Source organism: Serinus canaria, chromosome 5 (genome assembly GCF_022539315.1).
Source record: "Serinus canaria isolate serCan28SL12 chromosome 5, serCan2020, whole genome shotgun sequence".
In the NCBI taxonomy this organism is placed as follows: Eukaryota; Metazoa; Chordata; class Aves; order Passeriformes; family Fringillidae; genus Serinus; species Serinus canaria.
In genome coordinates this window covers 12,466,229-12,480,254 of record NC_066319.1, presented here as the reverse complement: position 1 = coordinate 12,480,254, position 14,026 = coordinate 12,466,229, and positions in this window count along the sequence as shown.

The following is a 14,026-nucleotide window of genomic DNA, read 5'->3' as shown; positions in this document are numbered from 1 at the left end:
CATCCTGAATGAAGTTTTATATATATATATATATATATATATGTATATATATATATATATATATATAAAAAAAAATATAGACAAAGGACTTCTCACACTTCTCACTTTGTCATTAGAGCCACTGGGAACTTTTTCATTGTCTTCACTAGGAATAGCATTATTCTAAAGAAAGAAAACAGAGTACAAATCCAGGATGATCTTTATGAATAACAGCCCATGGGAAAATTCTGGACAAATCTATTTTTGCAAGACACACCCTTTCCTTAACTTCAGAGAGATGTTGCATGCAGGAGATAAGTAGGATTTGACTGTAAAAATCACTAACCATGTACACTAATATTTTAGGAAGTCATTATCTGGTAGACAGGCAATATTAATAAAAAAATAGATAATTCAGTTTTCCTTTGCTTGTAATTAATAATTTCATTGCCAAAGTTCTCACAAATTGAGAGAGCCAGCAACAAGAATAATTTTCTGTAGATTATCAAAGTTAATTTCCAATACATTATGTATATCATTCTTTAAATGTCACATCCAAATGCATTTTTAGTGACTGATCTTAATTTTGCATATGCTTTTAAAGTAGTATTCATTAAAAAGTAATCTCAGTGAATTGACGTCAGGACCATATTTCATTTCGTCAATCAAATCCCTGAAATGCTTTGAGACAAATTCTTGCACATCACCAACTGTACCTGGGAAATTATTGTTTCACTCTGACTTTAACTACACCCTGCAGCACCAAAAAAAGATCAGGAACTGGCTAGGGAGAGATCCTTCCCTAAAAGTAGAAATGGAGGATGATGCTGCACTGCAAGGAGGTTTTTAAGCTGCTTTTGCCAGAGCCTGAGTTGCAGGTGAATTCATCATTGCCCTCCTCACCAGCTGGGGACAGCCAGGACAGCCCACACCTGGGGACAGGACCAGGTGCTCAGGACCCTCCTTTGTGAGCTACCAAAACTCAATTACCTTCTCTGCAGACACATAAACATTTCTAATTCCTTTCTGATTTTAAATTAGACTAAAAATTCAATGAGGAGCAGGTTTTGCTTTAATTTACTGTGAATTTCATAATGTAATAACATCAGAGGAGTTAATGTACAGCTCTATTAATTGAAAGTAGAGCTTCAGGGGTTTGGTGGAGCTCTTTGGTTCTTTTCCTCATTTCTTTGTAGAGAATGAACTTTGAATTCTGTATTTTCAGGTCCTGTAGGTTTGTGACACAAAACACTTTTCCCTCATTCTTGTCACAACATGATTAGGGTAAAAAGGCTTTTTTTGGCTGCCTTTCTCATTTATTTTTTTTACATACAATGACTCAGATCAGCTACTCAGTCTGACTACCCTTACAATGTCACAGCTTTCAGGCTGACATTTATATTCATTTTAATATTTCCTTCTGGTTAATAAGGAAAATTGGCAAATAAATACTCACATAAAACATGTATCTGAGCAGTTGGTTGAGCAAGGAGATATGAAAAACCATAATGCTGGAGAAAGGGAAAAAAACCCAAAATAATCACATTTTAAACAATTCCCCAACAAGAGTTGGAGGACTCCTGGTAATCTTTTTTAGATAGACCCAATGATACTAAAGGTCATTTTCCTTACCTAATGCTGTATCTTGATAAATGAAGAGAGATAAGTGGTAATTCTTTCTCCTATATAATAATAATAATTCATAAATAGAGATGGGACTAAGAAGCACCATATATCACATATATCATAAAGAAGAATAATCTAAAGCTCACTGAGATACACAAACCAGTCTTGATACCTTGTGAGGGATCCTCAGTGGCTGGGATGACAATGTAAACTACCATACTCCTGTCTCCAAGCTCAATCTATATTTTTTCCCTAAGATTAAGAGGTTTCATAAATCAGGAGAGGAATTCAGGTTCCCTCTTCCAAAAAAATTAAAAAAATCACACCCACAAATTAACTCTGTCCCTCTACAAATACACAGGCACCCTGTCCTACAGAAACATCTAAAAATTGATATAAACCCTCAGAAATTGCATAAAATGTCTCCATGTCATTTCAAATTTTAGTCTGGCTGCTAAAATTTGTACCTACCATGCAAACAGAAGAAAGAGAAAAGAAACATATTGGCCACAGGGCACCTTAGTCCTGTATCCCAAATTCTATAGAAGAGTTCTAGAGACATAAAACCCTACAGAAGTTTTCCAGATAATTATTTGGCCACATTTAAATTACAAAAGAATCTGACTGTGGGACTTGTTGTTCTGGGCTTTTTGTCCCAGCCATGTTCTGGGACAAACATTGTAAAATACTGGAAAAGTTGAGCAGATTTTAATTGTCCTCCTCAAATTCTACCAACCTACCTACCTAACTACATTTCTACCAAAGATCTACGACTCCTCAGGTAATCCTCCTGAGTGAGGCAGAAAAAGAATGCTTTAAAAATTAGATTTGTTGTCTGTTAACACCCTATTTTATATTCAATTTTCTTTTGTCACATTCCAAGAAAGCAATTATTTTTGCATGTACAGACACACTGTTCTTTCTGGAAGGTACAGTTTCATATCTTTGTCCATCCCTTTTGATTTATTGCCTCCGTGTCAATATGCAATGTCTGTGCCAGCATTTTGAAACTCCCAGAATACAAATGCTAGTTCAAAGAAAATCTTTGCTTGCCATTATGCTTTGAGAAAGCAGATTTTAAAATCCTGGAAACCTGTTTAAATTGGGTTTACTGGCAACATCTGCCCAGTTATGACATTTACCTTTTCAGCTCCTGAACAGCAGCAACACAGAAAAATCACCATCCTACTCTGCATGTGGATCTTAAAAAAAACCCCAAAACAACAATATAATAAACAGAGATTTTTAATTAGGTAGGTCATCTTAAGTATTAAAAACTGATGTAAGGCCCCAGGTACAGGAGCCCACTCGAAGTGCCCAGAGCTTTCTGCTCTGGCTGGAATTTACAGAAGTGCTATTGCCAGGTGCACATGGAAATACAGTAAGAATATTTTTGCAACTCAACTATTTTTTTTTTTTTTTTTGTCTCACCAACTGTTATTAACTTTTACTGAGACAGAGCCACAGTCTATTTTTACCATTGGAGTGGTAATCTGCTAGCAAGCAGCATGGTTTCCCTCATTAGTTATGTTTGCTCAAGATGTTTATGTTTTTTTGTTTGCAAACACAGCAACATTAACAGAATTTCCCCAATTCTGTGCTCATCTTCTGAAACCAGAAAGAGCTGTTCTTTGAGCATGGATAAAAACACTTTTTCTCCCTGTTTCTATGGGACCACAATTTCATCACATTGGCTACACTAAGAAATTTGAAAGAAAAACTCCTATTTTCAGCAGAAATCCACTATTACTGCATATAATAAATTTTCTGAACTAAAAAAAAAATAATTAATAACATAGGGTGAATTATTGCAGACTGGCAAGTGCTCTTTAACTCTTCACAAAGGAGAACAGCAGCTGTGACTATCAAGCAGAAGTCACTCATTGAAAATGCCCCATAGTTTACAGATTTTACAGCAAAAAGGGCTGGGGGAGGGGAGTGCAGGGGCAGGGGGAGGCCAGGTGAACACTGGCCAAATCCAAAAAGTGATTTAGTCTGCTGCAGCATCTTTGAATTCTGTTTACATCACCACCCTGAAGAAAGGCTTTGTTTGAAGGGCTTCATCAGTGAACATTCTGGGTCAGTGCTTTTTTAGTTTTAAGGTGTGAATACCAGGTCACTGCACCACCCCACACCCCTGCAATGCACCCGTGCTGAAAACACACAGCACTTGTGTTCTTAACCCTGTGATTTGACAACAATAACTGGTAATGTAACTCAGTTAACTGTATTGCTTTTAATTGAAGATTATCTTGATTACAGCCAAAGGGCACTATTAATACTCTGAAGAAATGACTAAGACTTTAGCATTTGAATGTTGTAGAGAAAATAGAACTAATTAGCACTAATTTAATTCTAAGATTAAAGAAAATTCTTTTTTTTTAATTTTTAATTTAAGATAAACTATTTTACTCAGAACAAAGAAAGAATAATAAGTACTTTTTCCAACTGAAAGGCATTTTTTACTTTTTGCATTATTTCATTAATATGGGAATATGGGAATCATGACCCCATTAAAGATCAAATAATAAGCATTTAATTATTGACAGCAAATAAATTTTTAATAAAGATACAAGGGTTTTGCTGTATAAAAGAAAGAAAACAAAGTACCTCTGACCCAGAAATTCTTAGAGGATCTCACACCACTGTATAATCTATAACCTAATTTTCAAAGGACAGGTTCACAAAGGGACATGTCATTTTTCTTTCTTCTGTACCACAGAATGAGGTACTGTAAGTACAACGTGTGTGAAAATGCTCCCCAGAAGAACCCCAGTTCTATCTTAATCATGCACTTAAACTAAATAATACATTGAATATGTCATAACCAGGAGGACAGTCATGATAAAAAGTGATTTAACCCCTTTTTCCTCGACAAAATAATACTTTCTTTTCTTTACCTTGGGACTGGTTGTCATTTATAATTTCTGACCAAGGGAGACATAATGGATTTACAATGAAACCCTGATGCTTTTCCAAGGAACTTGAAGATGCAGAAAATAAGCACCCATTGCATTAGCAGACAAGAAGATGTTTTCATTGGAAGTCTGAGCCTCATCCTGGTGCTGGCAAATAAATGGACTGTTTGCAGGTTCTGAAAGCATAGTTTCTGGCTAATCACATTTCTACAAAGTAAAAATAAAATGAACTTTTCCTGAACCTTCTGATTCAGCACATAACTATAAGATTCAACATGACTTTTTTTTTTTTTTCAGCTTTGCATTCATATTCAGAAGGGGCCCAAATCCAAGAGCCCTAGTCCAACCAGTCACTACCAAATATTCAGATTAGTTTCCTAAAATGAAGAGAAATACCTACATGACAAATAAAAAGGAAAGAAAAGAGAAAAATGGATTTGGGGACTTATTACTGTAAGAAGCTCAAACTTTTTCCTCAAATTACTTCTTTTGCCACCATTAAATCTCATCAAAATATCACATCAAGGAGGGGAAAAATATTCTTAAAAATGTAAAGAGTAGAAGAAAAAGAGGAGCTGTCAGAAGACAAAATATTTACTAAATTATGGAATCCATTTAGTCTTTTCATACTTTAAATGAAATGGCATATTCTTGACAGATGAGAAAATTTCAAAAGATTCTATGTTGAGATTCAGTTTGAATAACTCACGTACTAGCTGAGTTTCACAAATTTGCAGAAGTGGGTTGAAGTTCTCCCATGCACTGCTTCTCTTCAGATTCCCCAGATTTTTCAGAAGCAACACAATATATAAATAGGGAGAAGTGAATCACATGAAGATTTGAAAAATAAACCTCCTCAACAATCCAGTCTAAGTTTGTGGAGGTTCTGATCTGAGACATTAGGAAGAAATTCCTTACTTTGAGGATGGTAGGCACAGGTTGCTCAGAAAGGTTGTGAGCTTTCCATGCCTGGAAGTGTTCAGGGCCAGGTTGGATGGGACTCTGAGCAGCCTGGTCTAGTGGAACATCTAGGGGTACATCAAAAGTTTTCACCTGCACTATAGGAAACTTTCATTAATTTCATATTAGCATATTAACACTCTTCAGAACATGACCTGTCTGCTGCCAAAAACCAGAGAAGAAACACAGTAAGGATCAATGCACAGTTCCAAGAACCTCAAAGGTGTCTCTGCTCATGGTGAGGGGTTGGAATGAGATGAAATTTATGGTTCCTCCCAACCCAGGCCATTCCATGATTCTATGATCTAGGAATTCCCTAAGTTGTCCCATCCCTATTGTGCTGGTAGGAAACTGGCAGCAACCACATGCACGCAGCAGCCATGGAAATATTCTGCATTTTTTGTCTAACAGCAGTAGGAAATAGTAGCCCCCATCCCTCTGCATTTCACAAACAAAAAATCTGCAAGAGAAAGTGCTTTTTGCAGACTGCATTTCTCACAGAACTTCCTTCTGCAGGTGCTCTGGTCAGGTTGGCAGCAGCATGCACTGCACAGACTCGCTCTCAGCAACACAAACACCAGAATGGGGGAGCCACCAGCACCGTTTTCAGGGATATCCAGAACATTCCTGAGGAAAAGCAAACATTTTGGAAGGAAGGAATTTGACTGACTGCTTGAAAAAAAAAACAGACAGAAACCTGGAAATGGTTTCTCCTTAGTCTCTATGTTCTAAAATTAAGTCCCAGTTTTTGTGAAACATCTGGTGCAGGCCACTCAAGGACAGGGTAATTGCTACTCTGATTTGGACCAAGCCTGAAGGACCATTAAAAGATAATTTTTAGGGTGAGTTTTCCCAATCTCCTAGACCAGGAAAACTGCAAGTTAGCAACATCTGCTTTACTGGGAACAAAATTAAGCCCCCAGTAATCACATTTGAAAGTACTTTGCAATGAAAAGTTCAAACCAGCATTGTTATCAGCTACTAATGTTGCAAAAAAAACCACCTTGATTTTCACGTTTCCTCTAATAAAATATGGATTTTTATAGAGTGAAATGCAGTGTACAATGCCTTTAGCTGGTTTGTCTTTGTTGCAAATGCAGTCTGTGCATATTTACAGTAACTGGATTGTTCTGCAGGCAGCTCCTCATCCTGTTTGCCAGGGAACACACACTGGGAAAGCACCTCCACCACTGAAACTGCCCAGTAATGTTAGAATTAAGGCAAATCATGGATCCAACCTAAAGCAGCATTAATTGAGCACCTGTGAGTGACTTCAGGTTACTTAAAGCAAGTATTCAAAGACAATGTATTTGGGGAGAAGTCAAAATTCACCCAGACTTTCACATGGGATACAACAAAATTTTCACCTGCACTATAGGAAACTCTCGTTAATTTCATCTTAAAATATTAACACTCTTCAGAACATGACCTGTCTGCTGCCAAAAACCAAAGAAACACAATAAGGATCAATGCACATTTCTAAGAACCTCAAAGTGATGAGATGTTTCACATACAGACCTCAGCAGGTTAAAATTCATGATTTATAGGAATGATGGAAAACAAAAAGTTGCCATGTTTGAGGACAAGCTAACAGCCCTACAAATGAAGGTACCAACTTGGAGAACTCAATTTCAATGTTTTCAATTTTTTGAAATAACCATGGCAGATATTTTTAGCATGAATGGCACATTTAAGATTCTTTTCCCCCAGAAGAATGTGAAAACTCAAAAATTCTGACCCAAAGTCATACCTAATGCTAACCAGTGTGGAAGACTTCAGTCTGCAGTAAATCAGAAAGCATTTAGTCTCAGAATAATGGCCAGACAGGCTTCCATTGTAGGGGCAGACAGAAAGATTTGTAGCATTTGACACAAAAAAGAAAACAAATTATCAATATTTATTTCTTACAAGTGGGGCAAAATTTCATAAAGCAAGAAGTGCTAGTCCTGGTCCAAGGTATATTTGATTTCTCCTCACAACTTCATGCAGATTCTTGCCTCCTAGTCAAATTTTGCCTGCTACATTAACTTTTCAAACTCATTTAATGAACCTAGATTAATTTTGAATACAAACAAAACCCTCTTTTGCTTAGCTGTGAAAGCTTCACAGCAGTGTAAGAGATCAAAGAGATCTTAAAGAGTTTTCTTTAAAAATAAAAGATAGTTGCCAACTTTATCACCAGAGTTTCAGGCCACATTTGGTTCATTTACATCATCTTAACAACACCAACAAGAGCAGTCCACTGCTCAGACACTTCACATCACAGCTTTTGGGGATGAGCAGCACTTGCCTAACTGCTCAGCCAGGCTCCTCTGAATTTCCCAATTTGATGGAGAAGGCAGGAGACATCAAAAACCTCTCGTGTGGGAGGAAAGGAAAAGCAGTGTGCCCTCTCTGTCCCCCCCCAGCCTCTGACACAGCCCTTTCCAGTGAAGCCTTGTTATTAAGTAATCTGACTGAAAAATCAATTTTCTGCCAATAGCTACATAAACTTGGAATGAAAATGGGAGCTTTGGAAGTGATATTTTCAGCAAGTTTTGAATATTTCTTAAGGTTACCGGTCTACTTTTAAAAAAGTGAATCCTACTAACTTCTGCAAGTCAGTGGCACCTTTTATCAAAGAATTCTGCCAGGGAGCAAAGCTGAAAGTGTTTGTTTTTTGGTTTCTTTTTCAGTTTTGAGTTTGCATTCTTTCCATTCTGTTGAGTATTTTCCTTTTTTAGTGTTAAGAAAAAGAGTGAGTAGTTTTCCTGATCTACCTTCTCTACAACAGTCATCTCTTCTGATCCCTTTGTCATGTCTCTTCTTATTCATTCTGCTCTGAAATAAAAAGGCTTCCTATTTTCCATCTCTTTTCATATTACTCTTGTTCCATAACTCCAATTATTCTTGTTTTCCCTTTCCACAATCTGTTTATTTCTTCCATATATTTGTGAAGATACAGTGCAAGAATAAATATTCAGTTCTACAAGGAAAGACCAAGAGTTTCTTTTATTGCCATCCTATTCTTTACACAACCTAATGTACTCTGTTTCCTGGTGATCTAAATTCTTCAACAAGTCCCCTGCCTTCCAACACTGCCCTTCAAGAAACCATATAAACCAATTTCTTATTGCACTCCAAGCCTTTTCCACTGAAAATGGCCATAATCACAGAGTGAGAAGTCAACTAGAAAAAGGAAAAAGCTTGACCAACATTCTCATCAAACAATCAATTTCTGTTTGTTTCTAGGCTAGAGTTGGAAGCACTGAAACCAAACTTTCATCAGAAAGAGTCCTGTGAATAACTTCAGGCTGCTTTTTTTTGTTTTTTAAATCAGTATTCCAAGTAGTCTGTGAGTGTCAGCCAAAACTAAACTTTGCTTTTTCAAGCAGGCTGATGTCTAGTTGGTTTGGGGCAGGGTAGAAGACTCAGACAGAGTTTTCCTTAAAAAGCAGAAGAATGACTATTTAAGAATGGTAATCTTACAACATGCTGCACCCCTTACTTGTGCCTGATGGTTTAATTATTAGTAACTCAGTTCAGTTCATTAGGGACCTATTGTGCTGCTGTTGGCAAAACAGAAATGTCACTGCATGTTAAATAATTAAAAGCAGTAAAACAAACATTATCTTTTGAGTCCTGGATTTATAAATTGCTATTAAGAATGCAACCTTTTAATCAATAACTACTTATCTATATTGTTTTAGTGAATAATGAGTATAAACTCTTTCCTGCCACTACAAATTCATCCTACTATAACCATAGATATTTTGTTTCACTTTGATTTAACTACAGAGTAAAAATATGAGCAACCAATAAGTTTGTGCATCCAACAAGTTAGGCAGCAGTACTAGGCTATGTTTCCCCAAGCCAAATATTTTTTTTTTTCCTCTTTTCTGGAGTGTAAAGTAATTCTATGTGATCAAAACCTGCAGTCCTTAATCAGCAGATTTGTGTGTGCCATGTATTTGTCCTGCAGCCCAGGAACTGGTTCATATTCAGTCCCAAGAAAATGAGTGACTCGGAAACTTTCAGGGAGAAGCTGCAGTGAAAGGCTATTGAAGGGTCTTATGCTGCCTGTGTGAAGTGGAATAATGTTCTTGATGGGCCCAAGTCCCCAGAATTTTGAGGATTTAACTCCTAGTCATACAAAGTGGGGCCCCAGTGATACAGTGACTCTGCTCCTACAGCCCAAATTGTTACACCACAAACCACATGGATTTTATCACCAACAATTGCCAGTATTGAGCTCTGGTACAACAAAGTCTGAACAAAGGTTCAGTCTGACTCAGAAAACTTTGCTAACAGGCAGATTTTTTAAGACTGGAATAATCATAGGAGAGCTTCTTTTGCAACTGAATATCATCATTCTGATTTTTTCTCTTTTTGGTTCTGTTATTTTATGGCAGTCCTGTCAAGAAGTTTTGCCAGCCTCAGTCAGAAACAGAGAGAGAGCAGAATGCAAAATAAAAGGCAGAGTACCTCCAGCTTTTACAAATGTTTACTGCTGACATGAAAGGAATGCCAGGTGGAGAATAATACCTCTGCCTCTGCTGCTGACTTTGTCACAACTTGGGAGAAACTTTAGGAACATTAAGAGAGTCACTTTCACACCATAATGCCAAAACAGAGCTGGGCACGTGCAGGCTGCATTGGGAAAGGAAGCAAACCATTGAATCTCCATGTAGGTATTTCTGTTTCCATCCTGGCAATGACCACCTTGCACTGCCAGAGCTGAAGCATCACCTGCCTATTTCCTTCTCAGCTGCCTCTCACCAAATCAGGCAGAGAGCTGCCATCCAACAGCTAATGCCCATGCAGAATATTTACTCAAACCCTTGGAAAGAGGATACTTAAATCAGCCTGAGGAGCACCTGCCTTATCGGTGGGGTTTTGTAGCTGTGCACAGAAAACTCTTACAATTCAGTTCCCTTTCAGCAAAGGGCAGGTGAACTGTGATAAGGAAAGGCAGCTGTGATCACAGGGGCAGAAGAGAAGAGAAAATACTAATATGATACTAATATGAGGGCTAACAAGTGCCTGACCTGACTTGAACAGCTCTCTCCAGGACAGTTTAGTGGAAAAAGATAACAAAGAAAAACAGGAAAATGTGAGATCTGTGGAAGAAAATACAGTCACCCTGCACTGATTAGTTTGAAAACCAAGTAATTTAACACAGTCACCCTGCACTGATTAGTTTGAAAACCAAGTAATTTAACACATCAGAGTGACAAAAATTATTTCTTTAAATAACCCATTGCAAGCTGATCTTCACAGCTACTTCGTGCTTCTTTTCTTTTTCCTGTAGTAGGCCTCTTACAACAAAGATTTCTGAAATTCCATTTTCTGTTTAGCAGAAACAAAGCACTCTTTAACTCAAAGCCTGTTAGAAAAGCAGGTAACCAGCAGCTCCCCACTGCTGGCCTTGGCTGACTCCCTGTCACAGTGTCTTTTGCTGGGCAGAGTCTCAGTTCTGCATTCCTGTACCCTCAGTCTAGTTTGCACACCTTGATTCTGTGTTTAACCATGACAGCACGTGGATATAGAAAGACAAAAGTTTTATGTTGAAAGGGAAAAACTCAAGTGATGCCCAAACTAAAATGCCAAGAGGTACGTTTGTTTTCTTCAAGAAAAAAATTAAAAAGTCATCAAGAAGCCAAAGGAAAACACCCTAAAATGCACTGAAGAGCCCATCAAACTTGAGAGAGTGTTGGCACTTCCTCAGAATATGTGATGCACAGCAGTGGTTCAGGTCCCTAACTGTGGCAAAGAAAAACTAACTCATTTCTCACCCCTGGTTTTCAACATGCAACTAAAATCTGACAGATCTCCCTGTTCCATTTTACACACCCATTCAGCTGGTGATAAATCCATCTCCAAGCCCTTTGTTTTCAAGGCAAAGCTTGCTTTTGGTTTGTTCTCTTCCATTTGGGGGCACAGGTCCAGAGCACAGAGAGCCAAAGCCAGAAAGGAATCTGGTAGACATTTCTAAAACAGCCAACAGGAAATGGGAAAGAAGAAACACCACGAGGAAGAGACAGAATAAATGGGCTCCCTCCTGCAGGACTCTGAATGAAAATGAACAGTGGCCTTTACAGGTGGGAAACAGGCAAAGGGAAGGGAAAAATCAGACTGAAATTGTGTGTCAGCTCCCAAAACATCACCAAACAGTAATTGAAACTTTAGCAGGGAGCAAATTAGGGAGGGGGAAAAAAAAGAAGAAAGTGTTACACCGGCTTTTCATCATTTCTTCAACATCTTGATCTCATGTGTTCTTCTGGGTGGGTGCAATCTGCACATTTGCAGTCTGAAGGAGCTATTTTTAGAAGCCCAAGAGGGTTGCTATCTGCAAACATCAGTTGGGGTCCCAGATCTAAGCCAAAGCAATTCAATTCCTGCTCACTTGACAGAACACCATAATGCCAACAGGAGAATCTCCTCCTCCTGTGGGCCATGGAGGAGCTTTCAAGGCTTTTTTAGGCAATCTCCTCTTCCAAATGCTCACCTGGGAGCTCATTTCTTCCTTGTCCCCTCCACTCTCTAGACACAACCACAAATTGTCCCCAGGTACATTTGGCTCCCCACAAATTCCTCTGCCTGCCTTGGCTGATCCCAATGGATCCTTGAGCAAATTGGGTGTGCACTTGTAGATATTTTCAACACGTCTGGTTTAGTGATGGAACAAGGAAAGAGTGATGGAAAAAAGAGAAGAGAATCTGAAAAAAAGACAGGAATTCACTTCTCAGCTACAGATCCAAATGCATTTTCAGACATAGGTAATTTCAAAGGAAAGTTAAAGGAGATCAGTGTTTGGGGAATTTTATCCATACATGTGTATGTATATGCATATTTATACACAGACTTATTACTAAGGCTAGAAAATTCAAAGTATAAAACAATATTTGAAATCCTTTCAAGTTTAAGAAATGAAAAACTCACTGCTCAGGTACGTAAGAAGAAACCTCAAATTATTCTGTCTCCTTACCAAGAAGCAACCACAGAGATTTGAAAAGCACCTCATAGGCACACAATAAAAGACTAAATTAGATTGATCTTTAACTTTTATACACACTCTTACTCAAATATTTCACTTCCAACTTTTACTTAATGAAAGATGCTTATGATATCATCTCTTTCTCTTTATTTAGTGGTGTCATTATAGGTCTGTTGGAGACTCCACAGCTATAGCTCCTAAATATGCACAGCTTTAAATGTTTCTGGAGGTATCTGGGATACAGAACACACCTACACATGATAAAGAGTTGCCATTTAATTAAGGAGTTATTCTTGAAGTAACAGACAGTCAAATCTCCCTAAGCATCTTACAGAAACAGTGCTCACAGCTGGTTTTTCACCCCACTCTTCATCAGCCCTTAACTAAAACCACAGTTTAGACACAGAGAATAATAAAGCAAAAGTCTCAAGAGCAAAGCCCACCTCACTGAATATGTCCTCATGGGCAGGTGATCCAAGCTAGTAACTTAATTAAGCAGTGAACATCACAAACAGGTACCAGCAAAGCACCACATGCCCAGAAAAAATGGAAGGCTGTAAGGGCAAGGTAGAGATAAGCCTAAAACTGCTTCAACATTAAGGTTTTGTTCTATTCCAGAAGTTCTGACACTGCTCCTCAGCTCCAAATGATGTGCTTCTAGTGTCTCTTAAACAGCTAGGCATAACTATTTAACCATTTCAGGACCAAAGTGGAATATGCAGTTCCAATTGACACTAATGGGAGATGAATGTTCATTCAGTTACACATCCTGCTAAAAATGTACTAACCTCACAGCTTTAAAGTAAGGGAAAAAACCCTATTTTTAAAGGCAAAAAGGTTCACTTTTAGATCTTTTCACTGAGTGAAAAATAAAAGAAGAAGATAATAGTGCAGTTGTTACAGGCAGCATAAACTGCTACATAAAGACAAATCAGGCCTGCAGAAAAAAAATCTGGACACCAAATAATCAGTGATGTGTCACACTGATATATAAAACAAATCAAGGCATTTGCATGGATAGCATGTAGTGGACACAGCTCACAGCTAAATCCTGCAACTTGCAGCTAGATGTTAATTGAAAAAGTTTCCAACTGCTCTGCATCATCTAAGCAACAATATTGCTCTAAAGAGAGAATCTGAATCCATCTGTGTTTGTTAATATGGCCTTAAGTATTAAATTTGCTGTTGCTGTCTTGAGCTATGTCAAGACTGTTTAAATAAATGCTGTGACTTGCTAAATCCTGTCCCTAGCTAATTAAAACCATGGGTTTGAAGTGTGTTGCCTAATACATTCCCTTTGCTTGCTGTTGATACACTTACTAAAGAATTGCACAATACAGGACACATATTCAGGGCTGCAAATACACCAAAAAAAGAAATGAGAATGTGAATTTGAGGGAATTCTCAGAGTAAAAAAAAAATCAAATGTACTGCTGTGACTAAAGAAAGGAGTGGCTTCATAAAGATGGGGGAAAAAATCTTGATTTGTAAAGAAATCTATTTTTTAATGGATTGCATTCATAGATAAGTCAGATAAGTGCAGGTTAACATTTGAGACATATTTTTA